Source organism: Balaenoptera musculus, chromosome 18 (genome assembly GCF_009873245.2).
Source record: "Balaenoptera musculus isolate JJ_BM4_2016_0621 chromosome 18, mBalMus1.pri.v3, whole genome shotgun sequence".
Classification (NCBI taxonomy): Eukaryota; Metazoa; Chordata; class Mammalia; order Artiodactyla; family Balaenopteridae; genus Balaenoptera; species Balaenoptera musculus.
In genome coordinates, this window is record NC_045802.1 from 30,202,166 (window position 1) to 30,227,172 (window position 25,007).

The following is a 25,007-nucleotide window of genomic DNA, read 5'->3' on the forward strand; positions in this document are numbered from 1 at the left end:
GTTGGCACACTGCTTTGGTTTTGTTTTTAGGTATTGGTTTTTGTTAGTTTTGATTCTAATTGATTTTGTTTTTGAGTTCTGTTGTTTATCTGGTTGTTCTCTTGCTTTTTGTTTTATTTGGCTCTGTTTTTGTTTCTCTTGTGTGTGTGTGTTTCCTTGTTTCTGTTTTTGTTTGCTTGATTTTGTTTTCAACATTGGGGTTTTGTTTGTCTTTTTTCCCCCTCTTTTTATATATTTCTATGTCTACATTGCTTTTCTGTTTGTCTGTATTCTTTCCCCTTTTTCTTTCTTTTTTTAAAATCATTTTTGTCTGTTTTATTTTGTTGCTTCATGCTTCAGTTGGCATTCTGCTTTGGTTTTGTTTTCTGGTTTTGTGCTTTTGTTGGCTTTCTTTTTAATTGTTTGATTTTGTTCTTGGGTTCTTTTGTTTAGTGTTATTTCACTTTTTGTTTTATTTCGTTCTGTTTTTGTTTCTTTTGTGTGTGTGCATGTTTTCTTGACTATTTTTCTGTTTGTTTGGTTTTACTTTTTACCACTTGTCTGGTGTTTTGTTAGTCTGTTTCTTTTTTTTTTTTTTTCCTAATCCCCTTTATTGCCATGATGAGTGATTTGTGGGGTCTTGGTTCCCTGAACAGAAGTCAGGTCTGTGGGTCTGCGGTGGGAGCACCGAGTCCAGGATGTTGGACCACCAGAGAATTCCCAACACAGAGAATATTAATTGCCAAGAGCTCTCACGGAGACCTCTATCTGAATACAAGACCTGGATCCACCCAACTGCTTGTAGCTCCCATCGCTGGACACCTCATACCAAACAACAAATGAGACAAGAACACAAACCCACCCATCAGCACACAGACTACCTAAAGTCATACTAAGCTTACAGACACCCCAAAACACATCACCTGACATGGTCCTGCTCATCAGAGGGAAAAGACTCAGCTCCACCCACCAGAACACAGGCACCAGTCCCTCCCATCAGGAAGCTTACAGAAGCCATTGCACGAACCTCACCACCAGGGGGCAAATAACAGAATCAAGAGGAACTAGAACCCTACAGCCTAGGGAAAGGAAACCTCAGTTACTGTAAATTACACAAAATGAGATGACAGAGAATTATCTTGCAGTCAAAGGAGCAAGATAAAATCCCACAAGACCAAATAAATGAAGAAGAAATAGGCAAACTACTTGAAAAAGAATTCAGAGTAATGATAGTAAAGATGAACCAAAATCTCAGAAATAGAATGGAGGCACTGATTGAGAAGATACAAGAAATGTTTAACAAAGACCTAGAAGAACTAAAGAACAGACGATCAGCAATGAACAACACAATATCAGAAATGAAAAATACACTAGAAGGAATCAACAGCAGAATAACTGAGGGAGAAAAACAGATAAGTGAGCTGGAAGATAGAATAGTGGAAATAACTTCAGCAGAGCAGAATAAAGAAAAAAAATGAAAAGAAATGAAGACAGTCTCAGAGACCTCTGGGACAATATTAAGTGCACCAACATACAAATTATAAGCATCACAGAAGAAGAAGAAAAAAAGAAAGGGTCTGAGAAAATATTTGAAGAGATTAGAGTCAAAAATTTCCCAACATGGGAAAGGAAATAATCAATCAAATCCAGGAAGCATAGAGAGTCCTATACAGGATAAACCAAAGGAGAAAAATGCTGCAAAACATATTAATCCAACTAACAAAAATTAAACACAAAGAAAGCATATTAAAAGCAACAAGGGGAAAGCAACAAATAACATACAAGGGAATCCCCATAAGGTTAACAGCTGATCTTTCAGCAGAAACTCTACAAGCCAGAAGGGAGTGGTAGGACATATTTAAAGTGATGAAGGAGAAAAACCTACAACCAAGATTACTCTACCCAGCAAGGATCTCACTCAAGTTCAATAGAGAAATCAAAAGCTTTACAGACAAGCAAAAGTTAAGAGAATTCAGCACCACCAAAGCAGTTTTACAACAAATGATAAAGGAACTTCTCTAGGCAGGAAACACAAGAGAAGGATAAAACCTGCAAAAACAAACCCAAAACAATTAATAAAATGGTAATAAGAAGATACATATCAATAATTATCTTAAAGGAAAATGGATTACATGCTCCAAGCAAAAGACACAGACCGGCTGAATGGATACATAAATAAGATTCATACATGTGCTGTCTACAAGAGACCCACTTCAGACCTAGGGACACATACAGAATGAAAGTGAAGGGATGAAAAAAGATATTCCTTGCAAATATAAATCAAAAGAAAACTGCAGTACTAATTCTCATATCAGACAAAATTGACTTTAAAATAAAGACTATTACAAGAGACAAGGAAGGACACTAAGTAATGATCAAAGGATCAGTCCAAGAAGAAGATATAACAATTGTAAATATGTATGCACCCATCATAGAAGCACGTCAATATATAAGGCAAACGTTAACAGCCATAAAAGGGAAAATCGACAGTAACACAATAATAGTGGGGGACTTTAACACCTCATGTACACCAATGGAGAGATCATCAAGACAGAAAATTAATAAGGAAACACAAGCTCTAAATGACACATTAGAACAGATGGACTTAATTGATATTTATAGGACATTTCATACAAAAATAAAAGAACGCACTTTCTTTTCAAGTGCACATGGAACATTCTCCAGGATAGATCACATGTTGGGTCACAAATCAAGCATCAGCAAATTTAGAAAAATTGAAATGGTATCAAGCATCTTTTTCAACCACAATGCTAAGAGGCTAGTTATCATTTACATGAAAAAAAAAAACTGTCAAAATTAAAACACAGAGAGGATGAACAATATGCTACTAAATAACCAACAGATCACTGAAGAAATCAAAGAGGAAATAAAAAAATACCTAGAAACAAATGACAATGAAAACATGACAACCAGAAAACTGTGGGATGCAGCAAAAGAAGTTATGAGGTAAGTATATAGCAGTACAATTCTACCTCAAGAAACAAGAAAGATCTCTAATAAAAAACCTAACTTTACACCTAAAGCAATTAGAGAAAGAACAACAACAACAACAACAAACCCAAAGTAGCCAGAAGGAAAGAAATCATGAAGATCAGATCAGAAATAAATGAAAAAGAAATGAAGGAAACAATAACAAAGACCAATAAAACTAAAAGCTGGTACTTTGAGAAGATAAATAAAATCAATAAACCGTTAGCCAGACTCATCAAGTGAAAAAGGGAGAAGACTCAAATCAACAGAATTAGAAATGAAAAAGGAGAAGTAGCAACTGACACTGCAGAAATACAAAGGATCATGAGAGACTACTACAAGCAACTATATGCCAATAAATGGACAACCTGGAAGAAATGGACAAATTCTAAGAAAAGTACAACCTTCCAAGACTGAACCAGGAAGAATTAGAAAATATGGACAGACCAATCATGAGTAATGAAATTAAAACTGTGATTTAAAATCTTTCAACAAAGAAAAGCCCAGGGCCAGATGGCTTCACAGGTGAATTCTATCAAACATTTAGAGAAGAGCTAATACCTGTCCTTCTCAAACTCTTCCAAAATATAGCAGAGAGGAACACTCCCAAACTCATTCTACAGGGCCACCATCACCCTGATACCAAAACCAGACAAAGGTGTCACAAAAAAAGAAAATTACAGGCTAATATCACTGATAAACATAGATGTAAACATCCTCAACAAAATACTATCAAACAGAATCCAACAACACATTAAAAGGATCATACACCATGATCAAGTGGGATTTATCCCAAGCATGCAAGGATTCTTCAATATATGCCAATCATTCAATGTGATACACCATATTAGCAAATTGAAGGATAAAAACCATATGATAATCTCAATAGATGCAGAAAAAGATTTTGAGAATATTCAACACCCATTTATCATAAAAGCTCTCCAGAAAGTGGGCATAGTGGGAACCTACCTCAACATAATAGAGGCTGTATATGACAAATGCACAGCAAACATCATTCTCAATGATAGAAAATGAAAGCATGTCCTCTAAGATCAGGACCACGACAAGGATGTCCAATCACACCACTATTATTCAACAAAGTTTTGGAAGTTTTAGCAATGGCAATCAGAGAAGAAAACAAAATAAAAGGAATCCAATTTAGAAAAGAAGTAAAACTCTCACTGTTTGCATATGACCTGATACTATACATAGAGAATCCTAAAGATGTTTCCAGAAAACTAGTAGAGCTAATCAATGAATTTGGTAAAGTAGCAGGATACAAAATCAAAGTACAGAAATCTCTTGCATTCCTATACACTAAAAACAAAAATCTGAAAGAGAAATTAAGGAAACACTCCCATTTACCACTGCAACAAAAAGAATAAAATACTTAGGAATAAACCTACTTAAGGAGGCAAAGGACCTGCATGCATAAAAGTATAAGACCCTGTTGAATGAAATCAACAATAGAAACAGATGGAGAGATATACCATGTTCTTGGCTTGGAAGAATCAACATTGTAAAAATGACTATACTACCCATAGCAATCTACAGAATCAGTGCAATCCTTATCAAATTCCCAATGCCATTTTTCAGAGAAGTAGAACAAAAAATTTTACAATTTGTATGGAAACACAAAAGACCCTGAATAGCCAAAGCAATCCTGAAAAGAAAAACGGAGCTGGAGGAACCAGGTTCCCCGCTACAAACTATACTACAAAGCTGCAGTAATGAAGACAACATGGTACTAGCACAAAAACAGGTATATAGCTCAATGGAACAGGATAGAAAGACCAGAGATAAACCCACACGCATATGGTTACCATATCTTTGACAAAGAGGCAAGAATATACAATGGAGAAAAGACAGCCTCTTCAATAAGTGGTGCTGGGAAAACTGGACACCTGCATGGAAAAAAATGAAATTAGAACACTTCCTAACACCATACACAAAAATAAACTCATATTTGATTAAAGACCTAAACTTAAGTCCAGACCCTAGAAAACTCTTAGAGGAAAACATAGGCAGAACACTCTTTGACATAAATCACAGCAAGGTCTTTTATGAACCATCTCCTAGAGTAATTAAATTAAAAACAAAAATAAACAAATGGGACCTAATGAAACTTAAAAGCTTTGGTAGAGCAAAGGAAACCATAAACAAGACAAAAAGACAACCCTCAGAATGGGAGAAAATATTTGCAAATGAAGCAACTGACAAAGGATTAATCTCCAAGATATACAAGCAGCTCATGCAACTCAATTTACAAAAAACAATAAACAATGGGCAGAAGATCTAAAAAGAAAGTTTTCCAAAGAAGACATACAGATTGCCAACAAACACATGAAAAGATGCTCAACATTACTAATCATTAGAGAAATGCAAATCCAAACCACAATGTGGTATCATCCCACACTGGTCAAAGTTGCCATCATCAAAAAATCTAGAAACAATAAATGCTGGAGAGGGTGTGGAGAAAAGGGAACCCTCTTATACTGTTGGTGGGAATGTACATTGGTACAGCCACTATGGAGAACAGTATGGAGTTTACTTAAAAAAACTAAAAATAGAACTACCATATGACACAGCAATCCCACTCCTGGGCATATACCCTGAGAAAACCATAACTTAAAAAGATACAGGTACCACAAATTTTTTTGCAACACTATTTACAATGGCCAGGACATGGAAGCAACCGAAATGTCTATTGACCTTTAGGTTATATCAATGGATAAAGAAGATGTGGCACATGTATAGAACGGAATATTACTCAGCCAACAAAAGAAGGAAATTCAGTTATTTGTGGTAAGGCAGATGGACCTAGAGTGTGTTGCACAGAGTGAAGGAAGTCAGAAAGAGAAAAAGAAATACCAAATGCTACCACATATATATGTAACCTAAAAAAAAAATGGTACTGATGAACCTAGTGGCAGGGGAGGATTAATGACGCAGATGTAGAGAACGGACTTGAGGACACAGAGCAGGGGAAGGGGAAGCTGGGTCTAAATGAGAGAGTAGCACTGACATATATACACTACCAAATGTAAAATAGATAGCTAGTGGGAAGCTGCTGCATTGCACAGGGAGATCAGCTCTGTGCTTTGTGATGACCTAGAGTGATGGGATACGGAGGATGGAAGGGAGGTGCAAGAGGGAGGGGATATGGGGATATATGTATACATATAGCTGATTCATTTTGTTATACAGCAGAAACTAACACAACATTGTAAAACAACTGTACTCCAATAAAGATGTATAAATTTGGGAAAAAAATGTGGTACACCTGTGAGAAAGAGTGTAGTCCAGCTGAGAGCTAATGAACCACATAAGGGCAACAGCACTCAAAGGACATAAGCAACTTGGCAAAATTTGCAAAAGGAGATTGTGATAATAACAAAAGATTTTTGAGTACCTGCTTTCTGCAAAGTATTATACTAAGCACTTTACAAAGTTTTAATCACCTCACATCTATGAAGTACATTCTATTATTCCTCTCGTTTTGCAGATGATGAGACAGATTTATGAATATAAACCAAATATTAAGCGGTAAGTGCAGACATAGAATGGAAGTAAGAATTTGATGTCAAGTAACATTCTTAAATACTATCATATACTGGCTCCCTAGATATCCCTAATATTTTCGTATCTCATTGTACCTCTATTTGTCAATTCCTATTCTGCTGTCCTCTGGTCTGCGTGTCTAGATCAAAATAAGATTGAAACCAAATTCCTAATTCTCTTACACCCCTGTCCTTCCACCATGCTCACCTGGGAATATGTCAGCCCTCTATCTGTGCTGTATTTTACTTTTATTACTTTTAAACACAAACATTCAGCACTGCTAAAAATGAACATAAATATTCAGATTACATCACTATACAAATATGATTTTGACCTTGGTTACTTTTTCAAACAGAAGAGAATCCAGTGCCACTCATAGTTTCCCATCTTTTCTCATCCTGTCCCCCAGTCTTGAAGCCTGCTTAATTGAAGAACTAAAGCTTTTTTTGCATGATCTCCTAAAACTTCCTGACACCCCTCTCACTACCTAGATATCTGTATCTACTCTTTTTTTGTGCAAATCATCTACATATACTATTATATTGATATCCCAGAATAATATCAAGCCACTATTTCAAAATTTATTATTGTCTATCTCTTGGAAATTTTTCTTCCTGCAGTATTCTGGGCCTCGGTTCATAGTACTATGATCTATCTAGCTACTAATATTAGAAAATTGGGAGCTATGGTTAAAGATGTATTTCTTTCAAACTAATGACTTATTTATTAAATATGCTAACATTGGGTTGTTCTCCATTCTACATATGTGAAAATCAGGCTAATATTTAGGTCTTTGATATCAGCACTTAGGTGACTGACTAAAATTTCTAATGTTATATAATGGCTCAACTTTTTTATAAAATATGTTGATACTGCATACATTTTTACTACATAATAAAATAAACTATTAATTAATTTGTATATTTTCATAACAAAATATATGTACCAAAGAAGAGCATCAGGGTCTATGAATTTGGTCACAGAAGGATACGGACTAACACAAACTTTACTGCTGCAAATGATATAATTTAATAAGGTGTGAAAGTTATGAAGGCAAACTCTAAAAAACTTACAGAATCTTTTCTAAATATACATAGTACACTTATAGGAGAAAGTGAATTGGAGACAAGAAAAAGGTAAGTGCAGGAATAAAGTAGACCAGTGCTAAGATAAGGCAGTAGTTGAAAACTTATACCTGTGTATAGCTGTATCCTAGTGTCTGATCTTAATTTTTTTATGCTGAAGCTCTGTTGGCATATATGGGATCTTTTCTGCAAGTGCACTGTTATCTAGTTTCCAGTATTTCTCACGGTCTTGCTTTGAAATCTGGACCTTCTCATTCCCTTCAGTTTGGCCTGGCATCAATGGTTCTGAACTTGCTTTATTCTCTAGAAACATGGTAACCTTAGTCTATTTCTTTACTTACTAATGAAAAACCAGCTACCTATATCATCAGAATCTATTAATAATACACTCCATTATTCAAAAAACATCATTACAATGTTATTAAGTATTGGTAAAACTAAACTAATATGATATTTACAAATAAACTTTCATAATAACTTATTACAACTGAATCATGGATTCTGATACTTCTATTACTCAGAAAGACCAGAACAAAGAATGGATTACTGGGACTCAACAGAAGAATGGTGATAATATGAAGTGTTTCTGAGGGCATAGTCCTCTGACTGGACTTCTGGTATGAACATTTCTCCTCCTGAAGCATTTAATACCCAAGGAACACTGGAATATCAACTTTGAATCTAAAAGTTGTTTGTTGTAAAATTATATAAATTGACATTTTTACCAGGTTTTAATGGTTTTAAATGGGATTGATATAGAAACATTTTTGCACAATCTCTTGCTTAAAAGGAAAGGGATGAAGATAATATGTCTCATTAAAAGTATAAAGAATGACTCTTACCTAAGTTATTAGAACTGAACCTGAAGAATTCTTCTTTGCTTATTTGATGCCATATGTATTGCAGATCCCAGGAATTAAGAATTACACTCCCCCAATTAATTCTGCCTTTTCCAAGCCAAATGAAAAGTTGACCAGTGGACTGTAGCCAGAAGTGATCTTGCCACTAAGGAGCAAATGGAATACATAAACAATCAAATTTTTTATTGCTTATTTCTCCTAATAGCAACTGAATCTTGCATGTTCTTAGTTTTTATAAGGAAGTTCCAGATATATCTTAGTTTTTCAAACTGAAACAAATAATCAGCTTAGGTGTCCATAGAAGATAAAAATCACAAGTTTTCACATGACAAATTACAAAAATAAATAGAGTATCACTGGTGATTTTGAATAGGACATTAATGAGATCATGATTCGGCTGCTGATTTATTCCGCCTTTATCTAAAGGAAAAACTCGATTTTAAAAACAATTGTTTTCATTTAAGTTATTGTACATTCATGTAAACATTTAGGAAAAATATAACAGTGTTATCTGGTGAGTAAGAAAATGTCAAATTAGGGGAATGTCCTAAGATCAATATTATTCATTAAGTACATTAAAGTAGGAAAAATTTCCATGAATTATTGAAAAAAAATAACATAATAATCAAAGTTATCTAAAGTAAAATTCTGGAATAAATTTTGAAAAGACTTCTGTAAGAATATAGTACAGCCATCAATTTATTTAAAAAAAGCTGTAAAAAGAGGCAATAAGGAAAAAAAACCTAATTAAGCCTAGAAAAAATGAGATCCTATTTATAAGTAAGTTTAAAAATGAAGTATTAGGTATGGATGTGTGGCGTGTGTTTTATGTGTTTGTGTGGTGAGTTTTCTTCTGAGAATATTAATTTGTTTGCTTGCCAATAACTTGCTTGCTTGCCAAATACCCACTATTAAAGGCTATCGAATATTCTAAAATTACTTGAAATTTTAATTTTATTTTACAAATCTGAATACTTTTGAATAATAGGTACAAATTCATTAATGACAAATGAAAATAGATCTGGGAAAATTGTTCATTCTCTTGTTCAATACCCCAGGTTATCATGAATATAATTTTTTACTGAAGGCTAGAACATACTTGGGCTGTTAATCAAAACTGTTTAGCTGAAAGATGGGGAAAATTGTTGAGGTTAAGCATATTTTCAAAGCAGCTCAAGCAAGCAGTCCATTCTGAGCCTATCTGATTTAATTATACTCTAAAGACTAAGTGAAAGGCTTGATTAATTAAACTGAGAAGATAGTGCTTGTTTAAGTAATTCTTTCCTGTTGGCAAATACTGTCAAATATTTCAGTATTTTTTTTTAAGTTGTAAATTGGTCACATGATAAACTCAATGACACAATTTAGTAAGAAAAATCTGGAATAATCATAACAATGTAACCATAATGATATTTTGGTATAGAAAAAAATGACCCCTCAGCAAATTTAAAGGTTATAAGAAAGACATCTTTTCTCTGTATACTAGAGTCATTAGTATTATCTATAGGTCCTCAGATGTTTCATCCACTTTATTCATGGATTATTTAAAAATTAATATAGCTGCCATAAATCTGCTATATCTGTAACAAATGTATTCTTCCCATATTTTATTAGTAGTCTTTCAATAACTTTAAAAAAATAATATTATGTTTTTTAGTAAAGTGAGTGGTATGCAACTTACATCGCAGCTCAAAGAATACCTTCCCCAATGAAGTTTTCCTAACATTCCTCATTTGCAATTATGAGCTTTTCTTTCACTGTAATCTCAAATTTAAATGTTTATAAAATTCTGTATTATGTGATATAGAATGATTCTACTACAAGACTGTGAAATCTTAATAAAGGCATCTTATCTTGTTTAAAAAAATGAGTGCTAAGTATACTGCCTAGCAATTAGAAAATACAAAATGAATACACTAGATTGATATTTAACTCAATAATAAAAATATAATTTATATTAAGTTTAGTACATGCAAAATACTTTATGCAAGATATCTCATTTAATTCCCACTAAACTCAAGTAAAATAGCCTGAAATTATTACCATTTATCAGATAAAGATTATGACACAACACTTAAGGATACATAATGCCACTGTTCTGTGGAAATGCATAGGTGCAAGCAGAAAATAACTTTATTTAAATCCATTATGTATATACAATCTTAGGCATCTTCAATGACTTTTGATTGCTTTCAGAGTACAGAAAATGTCTGGTAACTTCAATGACTAAGTGCTTATCTTTAGATTATTCAGTCATGTTAATCATCAGTCTTCTGGAGAGTCATGGGGGTCACCTTCCTAGTAGCCTTTTGAAAGTGGTCTCACTTACCATGAGTTGAGGAAGAAGCTTCTTCCTCACCACCAACAAAAGGTACAGTCCAGGGAGTCTCTCTCACCTAACAGTCTCACCCCTTTGTGGTTTCTCCATCCTCAACCCTTTATATTCTCTAGAGATAAATGTGTGGCTTAAGATCACATACTTAATGTTCAACCACCTCTTGAAAGTATTGCATAGACATGCCAGACAGTTTATCTTATGACTTCACCGAACAGTAGTCAGAAAGAGTGCCAATTTAACCCTCTGTTATAGCTATCTTCCTTAAGATCAAGGGTCTAGTAAATGAGAGCTCAGTGTTGAAACCAATCCCTTTAGGTCAATGACTCTAAAGCTCAGCTTTAAGCCCTGACATGATTCTGAGATATACCTTATACATTTTAACGTGAATTCCTGTCATCCTCATCATCTTGTTATACATATACTGTAATAAAGGAATGTTATAATGGTAACATTTCATATTCCTTTTCCACATGGCTTATAGATTCATCTATATTGGGGATAATACATTTTAAAACATCAATCAAGTTAGTCATAGGTAATTGTAGGATTTCAGGCATTCAAGTCTATGCAATATAGGTCTCTTTGTCAGAAAGAAGCATTAGTAATCTCCAATGAATTGTATCTTCTATGAAAAGCACTTTCACATGAAAAGCACATTAAATGAATATTTTGTTAATTCCTCCTTATTCACTGTGGATACACTTTTTTTGTAGTTAAGTCTCAGTTGAAGGTGTTAGCCAAATTTTTTTGAGCTCAGGAAAATAATTAAATAATTATATTATGAGTGGAAATGTAGAGATATGATGTAATTCCACATGCTGTCAATTTAAATATTTAAATCTTTTATAGTCATTGTTACATTAGTTACTGTTGCAGAAAAGCAGTATAGATCAGAAGCCAAAATGGTTAAATTTAGGCAATTAAAGTAAAATTTTGCATTGTTAATGCCAGAGATATTATGTGCTCTTCCAAGTGCTAACATAGTTTTTTAACTCATCCAATTAATTGTTTGCTTATTTTTTATAATTCTCAAAATACTTTACTAATTTTATACTCCAAAGTTGTCTAATGGCTATTGGGACCATATATGGAGACATACACACTGCATAACGTTCTTTGAACCTTTAGCTCCACATGATGGAGAGAATTCCAATTATACTTTAAGCAATATAATAGATAATTCTCTATAAAAATATTTTCCTTTTTTAAAACAATGATAGCCACTGGATAATAAATATTTTAGTATTTCCATTTCAGTAGAGAAAGTACCTATTTTTAAAATGTACTACAGTTTTCTGATATTTAGAAGCATATAATTTTCTCATTTCTAAATATTTAAACACAAAAAATCAACACTAGCATCTCTTTGATTCAGAGCTTCACTCACACTGTCCTTACTTAAAAGTATCCTTACCTTATCTGGACTCAGAAAGAAAAATTGCTTTATAAAAACAACATTATTACATAATGTTTCTACTACAGCATATATCAAAAACACATATAATATTATGTATCAGGGGAAAATTCAGGAGGGAGAGCAATATTCTTCAACAATCTTTCCCTCTGGCCCTGGAGATATAGTTCAGGTTTACCAAGATTTTTATAATATTTACCATACCCTTATATCTTACAAAAAGTTACAGCATGCCATGTTTACATTATATTTGTTATGGACACTCGTTTATAATGAACACTTTATGAATGTATTGCCAACAGGATTTGTAATAAATAAATGTAAAGGATTCATATATCCCACCTGTGCCTATTTGTTCTTTATTATTCTAGGTGCCCAGTATATGCTCAATAATAATTGATTAAATGATTGATTTCTAGCTTGATTGGTTATTGATAGCAGCAGCAGAATGATAATGGAGGTATAAGAACACCTACATTTGGTTTCACCTGTGATATAATGGACTGATTAATGGATTGGTTATCCAGATTGGTGGATCTGCTGATGTTGGTTGGCCTGAGTAGGCAGCTCTAAGCAGGAGGTTGCAATTGGACCACTTCTAAATGTCAATCATCCACCTGGAACCTATGGGCTACCCAGGGAATGATTTTCTCATTGTGATTATAGCATCTGGAGGGAAGTTGGAACCAGGTTAAACATCTTAAAGCCTAGATTCAGAAAGAGTACAATGACAATATCTCATGTCTTATCCAAAAGTGAAGAGGCAGCAAATTGCCTACTACCATTATGAGAAGAATTTCAGTGTTTCACGACAAATGTTTGATTACAGGGAGAGGTAACAAATCAGGGCCCATAATTCAATCAGCAAAACTGAAATTTTCAAAACCGGGTAAAATGGAGGAGTATAAAGGGGGTCATTACTTCTATCAAGGGCAACTAGAAAAAACAGATAAAATACAGAAATCGACAGTTCAGAGGCATTAGAGAGTTGCCAAAATAAGAAGGAGCGGAGGGGTTGAGATCCTAGGGAATGGAAAATCACAGAGAAATTAGTTTACCTTCTACAACTGTTTTTTCCCTGGCAGTATTTGCTGACATGATTATTGGCAAAATGCTGATAATATGACTTCTTCCCTTGTTGAGGGCTACTTCTTATTAACATAGAAAACAGCAGAGCTTTCTGCAGAGACATGTGGATGGAGAGAAGGAATGGAAAGTGAGGGGCCTCAAAAAAGTTGTCTTAAAATAATTGCCTAAATCTAAGGCTGTGTGAGAGAGGAAGCTGAATAATTTCTGCAAAGTGAGTAGAATTTTACTGTTGAGGAGACAAATGCTACCAGAGTGAGGGTCTCAAAAGAATAAATTTTAGAATAAAAAGTATTTCATATGGATGTGCTAGAGAGGTAGACATTAAAAACAGAGGTGAATCAGAAATATAATGAATGTTGCCAGAATTTCAACCTGGCTTTGATTCCACTTAATTCTTAAATGAATTATGGTGATTAAACCACCCTAATCTATCTTTCTAGTGTAGGACAAGGGGACCTCCCTATGTAGAAAATAATAATAATAAATTTATCTTCCTATTTTTCTATTAATTTCCTGTATAAAGTTCAATCAAAAACCCAGGTACCAGAAGATGAGGCTGTATGACCAAAACAAAACAAAACAAAGAAAATAGAAAATATAAACAGAACCAGAGGTTTTCCAGACACTGAATTTAGGAGATAATGATTTTTTAAATAACTTTAATTAATAAAGTCAAGAATCTACACATGGAGGTGGGAATATAATATTAAAATTTGAATCATTTTATCAGCCATTTAGAATAGATATAATTATAGAGAAATTATAGAAAAGTATATTTAATTAAGAAAGCAATAAATTCCAGCAGAAGTAGTGGTAGACACAATTTGTAAACTTGAACATAAAGAAAAAAATAATAAGAAATAGAGCAAAGAGCATAAGCAACATAGCCATATAAAAGTAATTTGAGGCCCAAAAAGGAAAAATAAGTGAAAAGAGGGCAGAATCTCTTTTTTTAATAAAATAATAGATGAAAATCTTCCAAAAGTAATGAATATCCTCATGTTTAAAAATGTCCGTCTACAAAAATCAGGATAAGTACAAAGAAAAATCAAAATTAGGCTCATCATATTCAATCACTAAAACCCAAAAACAAAGAGAAAAATCATAAACTGAGCTAGAGAGAAATGATATTTTACATTCAAAGAAGCAATAATAAGGGTAACAGTTAAATTCTCAGGAAAAATATTTATCCAGAAAACAATGAAATTACACAATTTAAGAGTTGAAAGAATATAAACAAAAACTTAAAATTCTATATGCAAAAAAAAAAAAAAAAATTCCAAAGAATGTAAAATAAAGCTGTTTTCATACATATTTATTTATAGAGTTTCTGTAAATCCAGTTGAAACTCCAAGTTATTTTGTGGAAATACAAAAGCAGTTTTAAATTTTAATTAGAAATATAAAGATCCAAGAATATCTAAGATAATACTGAAGAGGAAGAACAAAGTTGAACACTTAAAAACAAAATATGAAAAATATTTATTTTAAATATATAACTTAAGACAAGGAAGTACTAGTGAAAGAAAAGACAGACCAATCAAAGAGAATGAGGAATTCTTAAAGAGATCCACAAATATATGATCCCCTATTTTATGATAAAATTATCTCTACCATATAATGTGGAAAAGAGTGTATTTTCAATAACTGTGCTACATTATCTATATAGAAAAAAGTGAATATTGATAACTATTTCACAGCATACACACACAAAAAAAGTAAATTAGAGCTGAATTTAGAACCAAATGTGAAAATAAAAACAATAAAGTTTCTAGAAGAATTCAAATAAATATCTTCTTGAATTGCTATAGACAAACATCCTTTAAACAAGATGCAAAAAAGCATCATAAATGAAGAAAAAAGACCAATTGGACTACACTAAAAAAATATGTTTAAAAAAGGACACTATTCAAAAGTTTAAATTGCCAACTATAAATTTGGAAAACATTTGTAATAAATATATGTAACAATATGCATTCTATATACATACAGATAACATATATATATAACATATATATAACATGGACATAGAGTTTATAATGAACATGGAATATATAATGAAATTCTGTAAAGAAATAAAATAAACTCAAACATCCTAATATAAATAAGGACAAAAGACTTTTAAAAACATTCCATCAAAAACTGTATTTGAAATGCTCAGCATTATTATTCATCAGAGAAATTCAATAAAACCAAAATACAATATAAACATAAAACAGTTTAGCTAAAATGAAAAAAATGTAAAGGTAATACTAAGTATTGGTGATGATACATAGATCAGTTAGATCTATTAGGCACTGCTGGAGGAAAACATGATTTGACATACCTTTTTTGGAAAACTCTTCAGCAATATCTACCAAAATGTGCATACACATACACTATTGCCCAACAGTCTTACTCCAGAGGGCATATATGCAGAAATGCATAAATATGTTCACTGAAAGTTTTATGCAAATATGTTCATGGGTAGTACTATCCATAGTATCACTAAAATGGAAACAACCTAAATATCTATCACCAGTAGAAGAGATACATATATTATGTGATATTTTTGCAGTCAGATGGCATTTGCAATGAAAAAATATCTGCAATTATACAGAGCAATATGTTTATTCTCACACAAAAAAATTGTTACACAGAGGCAACCAGACATAAAAAAAAATACATACTGTATGATCCTGTTTACATAATGTTCTGAAAAATCAAACTATGTGACAGCAATAGAAGCAATGATGATAGTGACTCTTAGGCGTGTGGGAAGACTAAAAGGGGACCAAAGGTCTTTCTGTGGTTGTTAATGTCCTTTTTCTTAATGTGCTGGTAAAATTGATCTATAAAACTTATGATTTGCACATATTTCTATTTATAATTATATTAAATCCAAAAAGTACATCAAACATTTTAGTTACTATATAATTATAATCCCAGCTTCAACACTTACATTCCTCTTTGGATTTTTCCTTTCTCCTCACTATTTGCTTTCTATTATCACAGGATTGCCCTGTAGAATCAAAACCGGTTGTGTTATATCATCAGAGGACTTGCCTATCATTAGAGGACTTGTTTCTACAATCTACTTATGAAGTAAAAGGCATTGCCGTGATTTTCAGAATTTGTGTGCAGTTTTTCCTGATGAAGAGACAGTAAACACAGTCTTGAGTATCATTGATTAGATGAATGGTTACTCTGGGTGTTCTAGTCCATGTGAATAGCACATGTTAAGGTTTAGAGGCAAAAGGAAGTGCAGAGACTTTTGAAAATTGCTGAAAATTCACTGTCATTGGAATGTAGATATCAAAGATACAGGAGTTATGAGAGTTATGTTTCATAATATTGCAAAGAAAAAATCATGCAAGAGATGGAACACATATCAAGACATTTCTGTATATTCTAAGAATAATAAAGGGCTATGAAATACCAGAGAGAACTGATTCCTATTTTCATCCTTTATTAGTTATTTTTACATATATTTTACATCTTCTTGCATATCTCTTACTAACAGAGTTTTCAGTTTCAGTTTTTCTTTGGTTGATAAAATATGAATGAAAGTGTAATTTCTGAGTGGAAGTTGTAAGCACCAGTGCTTATTTTGTCACAGTTTCTCCTCCAGACCATGACTGCTCAGTTAATCTAGCTCTGGGAGGGGGGACAACAACAATTCAATTGCAGAGCCCCAGCAGACCAGAAGTCCTAAATTGCCAACACACGGTAGCACTTACAGGAAGCTTATTGAGCATATCTATAAAGACTGGCATTAGGCAATCTATATATCACTTGGAGAAATGTGGACTTTTTTGTTGAGTTAGGACCCTGGGATTTACTGAACCCAACCATAAACAAGGGGATTAGCACTGCCAAATTTCATTGCAGAGCAAAGGGAAATTCACTTCAAACAAGCAGAGATTCATTATATGGAGTTGTCAGACTTTGGCAGTTGCAAACTTTTCATTGTAGACTTTTTTTCTCCGTATCTTGTCTCTGAGCCAGCATTATAAGCCAGAAATTTAAACACCAAAACTTGACTAAACTCCAAATTTTGTAGAGTACTTGTATGCAAGGTTTGGTTTTATTTAGTCTTAGTTTAGTTTTGTTTTGGTTACCTTAATATTCTTGGGTCAGTGCTAGGCCAGAGTCCCCCAATTCCCTCCCCACTCCCCAGACTCAGTCTCCATCTCAGGATGAACTGGTTCAAGGTCAAAGTGGAACTGAGCAAGTGGTTTTGGTGCTTGTAGACAGTTTAAATTTCCCAGCTCTATCTTCCCTCCAAAATATATTTTCAAACTGGTATTGATTATAACATAATCTCTGCACTAGGGTTCTCCAGAGGAACCGAACCAATTGAAATATATATATATATATATATATATTATATTATATATATAATAATTCCATATATATGTGGGATTTATTATAAGAAATGACTCACACAGTTCTGGAGGCTAAGTCCTATGGTCTACCGTCTGCAAACTGGTGAACCAGGAAAGCCAGTGTTATAACTCAGTCCTAGTCCAAAGTCCTGAGAACCAGGGGGCCATTGGTATAAGTCCCAGAACTTAAAGACCTGAGAAACAGAAGCTCAAGGGCAGGAGAAGGTGCATGTTCCAGCTCAAGAAGAGATAGTGGGAATTTGCCTTTCTCCACCTTTTTGTTCTATTCAGGCCCTCAGTAAATTGGATGATGCCCACTTCCATTGGTGAGGACAAATGTTCTTTACTTGATCAACTGAATCAGATGTTAATCTCTTCTGGAAACATCCTCACATACACATCCAGAACTAATGTTTTACAAGCTACCTGGGTATCCCTTAGCTCAGTCAATTGACATTAACATTAACAGTTAGAATCCCTAAACATACTGTGATTTCTTGCATCCAAACTAAAGGTGGTAGATTCTATCCAACACCAGAAAACAAGGAAAACAGAAGTCCTTTTTTCATGGAGAACAAAACTTCAATTTTAGCTAAAATGGAGGAAACTTTAAACGGCCATAATCCAAAATCCAAAAATTATTAAAGAAAACTTGATCTCAAAACATTGGTCTTGGAAGTAGTTTACATTTAAAAAAAATTTGAAAAGAATGCCTTTAATTAAAATTGCTCAAATAACAGTCTTTGTCTCCAGAAAACTCCTTTCTTCTTCAACCTTCTCCATAAACTAGGTATCTCATGTTTTTAAGTCTCTCCTATATCTGTCACAATAAAGAAAACAAAAATAAAACTTTTAAAAGGTATATTTACAAAACTAGTTTGCTCTTTTTTTCTCAATAAAAGCAAAAAACAAAATGCCTTAGAGGTCATCTGGTCAAACATGGTATTTTATAGATGAGAAGAGTAAGATACAATGATACATCCTCATGACCTAATCATCTCCCAAAGGCCCCAATTCCAAATACCATCAATTGGGAGGTTAGGATTTCAACATATGAATTTGGGGTACACAGATATTCAGACCAGAGCAGCTACCAAAGAATAACATAGATTAGAATGAGACAACTCTAGAGAAGATAATGTTAGAAATCGTACATATTGTGACACAGAAGAAAAGTGATGGATGACTGAACTCTAAAGCTGTGATAGATTGAGAAGGGGTAAACTGTGAAACAGAGAATGTGCATTGAAAGGAGAAAGGCCCAGGTGATCCTTGTATTTCTTGCTCCATTAATTCAGAGAATGGTGGAACTGTCCTCAGTGGTGGAGAACAGAAACAAACAGCAAAGTGAAAGAGGCAGAGAGTGATGTTTTCCAGTCTGAGCATGTTAAGATCCTTCTTTTCATTTTCTTCCACTCACTAAACTTGCCAAATAAGCCTATGCTACTTTTTAATGGGAAAATATCATATTCATATTGAAATTACTTTGACATATCTCAGTTGAGAGTACACAGTTTTTTCAAATAGGAAAATAAACTATTCTAATGTTTGAGATACCCTTAAGACATTAAAATGAAGAAGAACATTATATAGCATTTCCATGTTCCAGAGAAGTGCAGACTAGAGGTTTTGAGCTTTAGGCATAAGGGTACAGGTGGAAATGAAGCTGTGTGTGGATGCTTTCATTCATTCTTCCCTTAGTCATTCATGCCATGAATATTTTGTGCCATACATTATGTTTCAAGCCTTGTGATGGATGCTAGGAAAGACACTGTGCAGAGAAAGAGAGAGAGTACTCAGAGTACAAAACAAAAATAGATAAGCATGTATCCAAAGGTGAACTGACTTCTGATTACCAAATAGGAAAAAAATGAAATATATTCAGAAAACAGTCTAAAGACATAGGCAGAAAACTAGGAGAGAATTATGTCATATAAAGAAAATATCAAGACAGAGGAAGAATACTTTTACCTGATTCTGTATTGTTTAAAATAAAAACTTCTTTACTCTCTATTGTTCTACATCAGTGATGTTCAAATTTGTATTGGACATAAAAATAATTCTTTAACAATAGCTTAAATGAGAACTTAAGGAATTGACCTGACATTGAGTCCTTTCCAAGAGCACACACCCCAATTACTCCCTTATCCCATATGCCCTCAGGTGGTCTGGAGGAGCTTGAAGAACCACAAGAAAAAACCCTATTCAAACATCATATCTTGGATAATGCAAATTAAGACTTCAATGGTTATTAATAAAATGGTAGGATTTTTAAAAGGCAGAAAATTACACAGCACAGGCAGGGGTGTGGAACAACTGACTCTCTAATGCAACATAGGTGGTCAAATAAATTAGTACAAGTACTTTAGAAAAATTATGTGACAATATCTACTGAAGTTGTATCCATCCATACAAATGACCAGCAATTCCTCTTTAGGTATAAACCCATGAGAAATGTGTTAATGTGTTAATCAAAGACGTAATAGAATGATCTTAGTGGTATCTTTTGTAGCATCTGAAGCTGGAAACTACACAAATATCCAAAAAAATAGTAGATGAGACCAATAATTTTGTGTGTTCATACAAGGAAATACTATAGAACACTGAGAAGGAAAAAGATTATATGGGATGATATATCTAAATCACACAGTGTGTTAAGGTAATAACTCCAGATACAAAAGAATACATGCTGAATTATTCTATTTATATAACAAAATCAGTCAAAACTAATAAAAGGTGTTAAATGTTGTAATAGTTTAACTTCTTGGGGAACTGATGACTGGAAAGGGACATGAGGATGTCTCCTGGGGTGCTGGCAACTCTTTTTTCATTGCATAATGATGACATAGATGTTTTCATCTACAAAACATGTATGAAACATTAGTAAAAATTAACATAATTATATACTTATGATAGGTGCTGTTTTCTGTATGGATATCTTACATTAATTAGAAACTTAAAAAGCTAAAAAATATTAAGTGTGAATATAATTTTTGGCACTTCAACTAGATTGCATATTTACTGAAACAAAGATAACATCATTTTCTATTTCATGTCTATCTCCAAACTGTCAATATAATATTTATTTAGTACATTTTACAACTGCATATAGAGACTTTTGAAAATAACAGATGTGTTTCTTACATTTTGAACAAATAATTGTAAACTACTGTGACACACTTAGAAAATAAATTCTCATAATGCAACAGCCATTTTCTACTTGAAAAAACACTATCCATCATTTCTTATGGTCACTTTTGATTTAACACTGTCAACAAATGCTTCTAAGATATTGTAAATGGATTAAATTGGGGCCTAGAAAACCTTAGTGTATGCATATAATTTTTCTTCTTTTAAGAGTTAGTTCCATTCTTTTCAAGAGAGGATGCAACATAAAATCATCTTGAAATAAGTTCATCTGCCTCTAAAATCTCTTCTCCACTGTGAATTAATATAAATGAAATTGCATGCTTATCATTTCTAGGAGCTAGCATGAATTAACTTGATTCTAGTGATTTAGTCAAGAACATACTGCAACAACATTTTGAAAACATTTTTTTTGTCATGGGAAGTGTTGCAGAATAATATATATTCAACCTATACAGCATCCCTAAATTTAGGCCTTTTTATTGAATTAATACTTATGTTCAAATACTTATTTCCATAGCCATTAAGTAGCATTTCGAGGTTTCATTATTATTAAATAAAATCAGTGAAAAATCCTTCTGTTTCATATTTGAAAGGAATTGTAAGGAGAAAACATGTGACTTACCTGTCAATCATAAGTTTACAACATATTCATCCCTGATCTACTATTTTCACCTCAGTATTTTTCACTGTCAATAATTCTCTACATTTTATTTATCTTGTTTATTCTTATCACCTTTAATATAATGGAAGATCATTTAAGACAACAATTGTTATCTATTTTGTTCTGTGCTCTACACTGGCATTTGGAACAATACAGAACACATAATCGTAGGTGTTCAACAAATATTTATGAATGAATGGATGAACTGCATACAACTTAATAGGCTCAGGTTAAATATTAGAGTGGGCTAAATTCACAGAAGATATTTGAACTTTCAGCAAACTACGGTTTTTGCTGATGGTTTCCAAAAGAACTTGGATAAGAAGTTATGTTCTAACTCTAAAACTATCCTTAGGTGGATATGAACTCAGTAGAACTCTTTTTATCTGAGGCTCTTCATTCATCCTCTTCATGTTAGAATGAAGAACAAACCTAGCAGGGGGACGGACCAAAGCTTTTCCAGGCCTCCAGCCAGGGTTTCTGTATTAACTTTTGTTGATCATCAGTCAAGACACTTTTTAATTGCCTTGAAATCTTCCATATAACTGCTTTGTCTTCAAATAAATGTGATATTCTGTTGACAAAACAGCATCTATTTTCTGACTTGTCCTAGAACCAAGCACAAGATTTAATTTATAACAGGTGTTTCATAATATTTCTTAAGTTAATAAACATGGTAATACTGTCTTAGAAAATTTCTAAATATTTTGTGTAACTATAGTTTAACTCCTGTTCCATGACTGAGTGTCCACTAATATGAAAGTTTTGGAGGGGGAATACACATAGTAGAGACTTTGTAATTCTTTTAGGAAAGTACAGACCTGATGAAGATGTGAAAAAACGGTGGGAAAAAAGAACATTCATTCCAAGAATAGATTTTCAATGAGATTTTTCATGTCTTCATTTTGATTCTATGTCTAAAATATATTTTCTAAATATGTATTAGTATACAGTACATTTTGTTCTAGAAACTTGGATTTTTTGGACTCATGTAGTTTACATTCTATCAAGGGGAAACAAAAAGTAATCAATAAATCTAATAAGCAAATTATAAATTTTAATTAAATGTAATACATGATTTGATTTTTAAAAAGACAAAATGAGTATAAAGAGTTGAATATTAGCCCCCTCAAAATATGCTGATAATGGAAAATAATCTGAAAAAATATATATATGTAAAAAAAGAAGTTTGCCCAATTCTTAATTTAGGAACCTGTGAACATGACCTTATTTGGAAAAAGGGTAGTTCTAGATGTAATTAAGTTAAAGATCTCAAGATAAAATCATCCCAGACTTAGGTTGGGACCTAAGTACAATAACAGGTGTTCTTATAAAAGAAAGGCAAAGGGAGATTCGAGACACAGAGCTATACAAAGAAGAAAGCCACGTGAAGATGGAGGCAAAGACTGATGCTATGCATCCAGAAGTCAAGGACTTCCAGGAGTTCATACAAACTAAAAGACAACAAAGCGTTCTCCCCTATAGCTTCCAGAGGGAACAACTTGACCTACACTTTGTTTAGCCTTCTAGCTCTGAGAATGTAAACCTCTGTTGTTTTACGACAGCACATTTGTGGTAATTTGTTATAGCAGCCCTAGGAAACAAACATAATGAATAAGGGGAATACGGATCGCCATGGGTGGGAGGTGCTGGTGGCCACATTGAGGAGGTAATACTTGGGCAAGATTTAAAAGCAACTCACAGGATTAAATATAGATAAAGATTTGAAGCACAACCTGGGTATACATTTAAATTTGGGAGATGACTATAAAATCAGTTATCTCTTTGGAATCAATTTAATGTACATTAACATAGGCAAGGTACACGTGAGTTAATAATAATGAGCTTTTCAACACTGGCAAAACCTGCACAAACTCAAACACAAACATAGAATTAGCAGGGTGCAGTGATTAATATCATGGTCTTCAGATACTGAAAGTCCTGATTTTGAGTTCAAGTCCCCCATTTACTCTATCCATGATCTTAGGCATATTATCCTGTGTCAGTTTTCTCATCTGTAATATAGGAGTAATAATATGGTCACTGTGGAGATTATGTGAGTTAAAATCACAATTTAAAAATAAATTGTCTTGTAAAAATAAAATACAGTGTGTGTGTGTGTGAATAAAAAAAAAAAAAAAAAAAAAAAAAATCACAATTTAAAACAGCACCTGACAAACTGCAGTTGTTAGCTGTTATTTTACAAGGAAGAGAAATTTCTCAGAAAGGTGTAGCAATTGGTAACAATACAAGTAATATCCTAAAGGAATTAGATTCTTCTGGGGACATGACAGGAGAAAGGAGAGCTATTTTATACAACCCTGATTTTAAACACCTAGGTATAGATCTAGATTTTGGTCTTATTAGGAAAAAATGAGGCCTGAGTTAGAAGGAAAATTTTTCATTTTGGGATAATTCAGCATTATTGCCATGATATTTTATAAGATGGGTAATAGAGACTCAATTTTGTTTATTAATTGAGCATGGTACCTCCTTTTGCTGCAGTTTCTTCCACTATGTCAGTAATAATATTAATACCTCATGAGAAAATGAAGAGAATTGAGTGAAGTGTTTAAGGCAAATTCTCCCACAGGCTAGTTAAAAATTAGTTATTTCTGAAACTAGATTCTCCCTCCTACTACTGGTATATTAATTTCTGTGGTCTGCACAGGACTCTGAGGAAGAATGAAGAGGGAATGATTAGCACATCTTTGGTAATTGTTCTATGCTCGGCTGTTCTACTCTGTTTATCTACACTGCCTGCTGCTGTCTCCTGCCAACTCTCATCAGTGTCCCATCCAGGTGCATCTCTGTGGAACAGACAACCTGCTGCCGAGTAGGATTCTAGGCAAGTTCTGTCTGCCTGACACTCTTCAAGAATACCGAGGCTTCCTTAGAAATTTGTTAGATGCTAAATTTGGAGGAGCTAAATGGTGATGTTGCCCATCCATCCTTTATATTTGCTCCATGATTCTTTAATGCAGCCTTCATGCCTCTCTTTTCCAATTGTGTGAAATATATTGCATTCTAAGCAACTCTCTATAAATGTGAACTCTCACAATTACCACTGACAGATTCTTAATCTTTTTGAAGTAAAGATCTCAGTGCTCCCATTCATTTCAATTGACTTTGTTTCTGTCTTTGGGTGAAGATTTTAAATAGGCTTCTCAAGTGTTTGCATATGAGGTAGAGAAAAATGGGATAGTTTTCTGGTCTATCCCATTATTCGTCTGCCAGTCTTTGTCAAACCATTTGAGAATGTAGAGGAGGAAATTATTCTCACTCAAAGGAAAATGGGCTTCACCGTCAAATTAATTATCCAGATACAAACTTTTTACTAACAATATTTTTCTGGGACCAATTAATTAATTATGCTTACTCTATTTTAAATATGTCAAGAGAAAAAAGGATTAGAAAACAATAACCAAGAAAATTCAGCAGACCAAAGTCTTTTCCTTTAACAGAAGTCACATGCCAGGAGTGTTATTAAATTACCCCATGACAAGATATTGA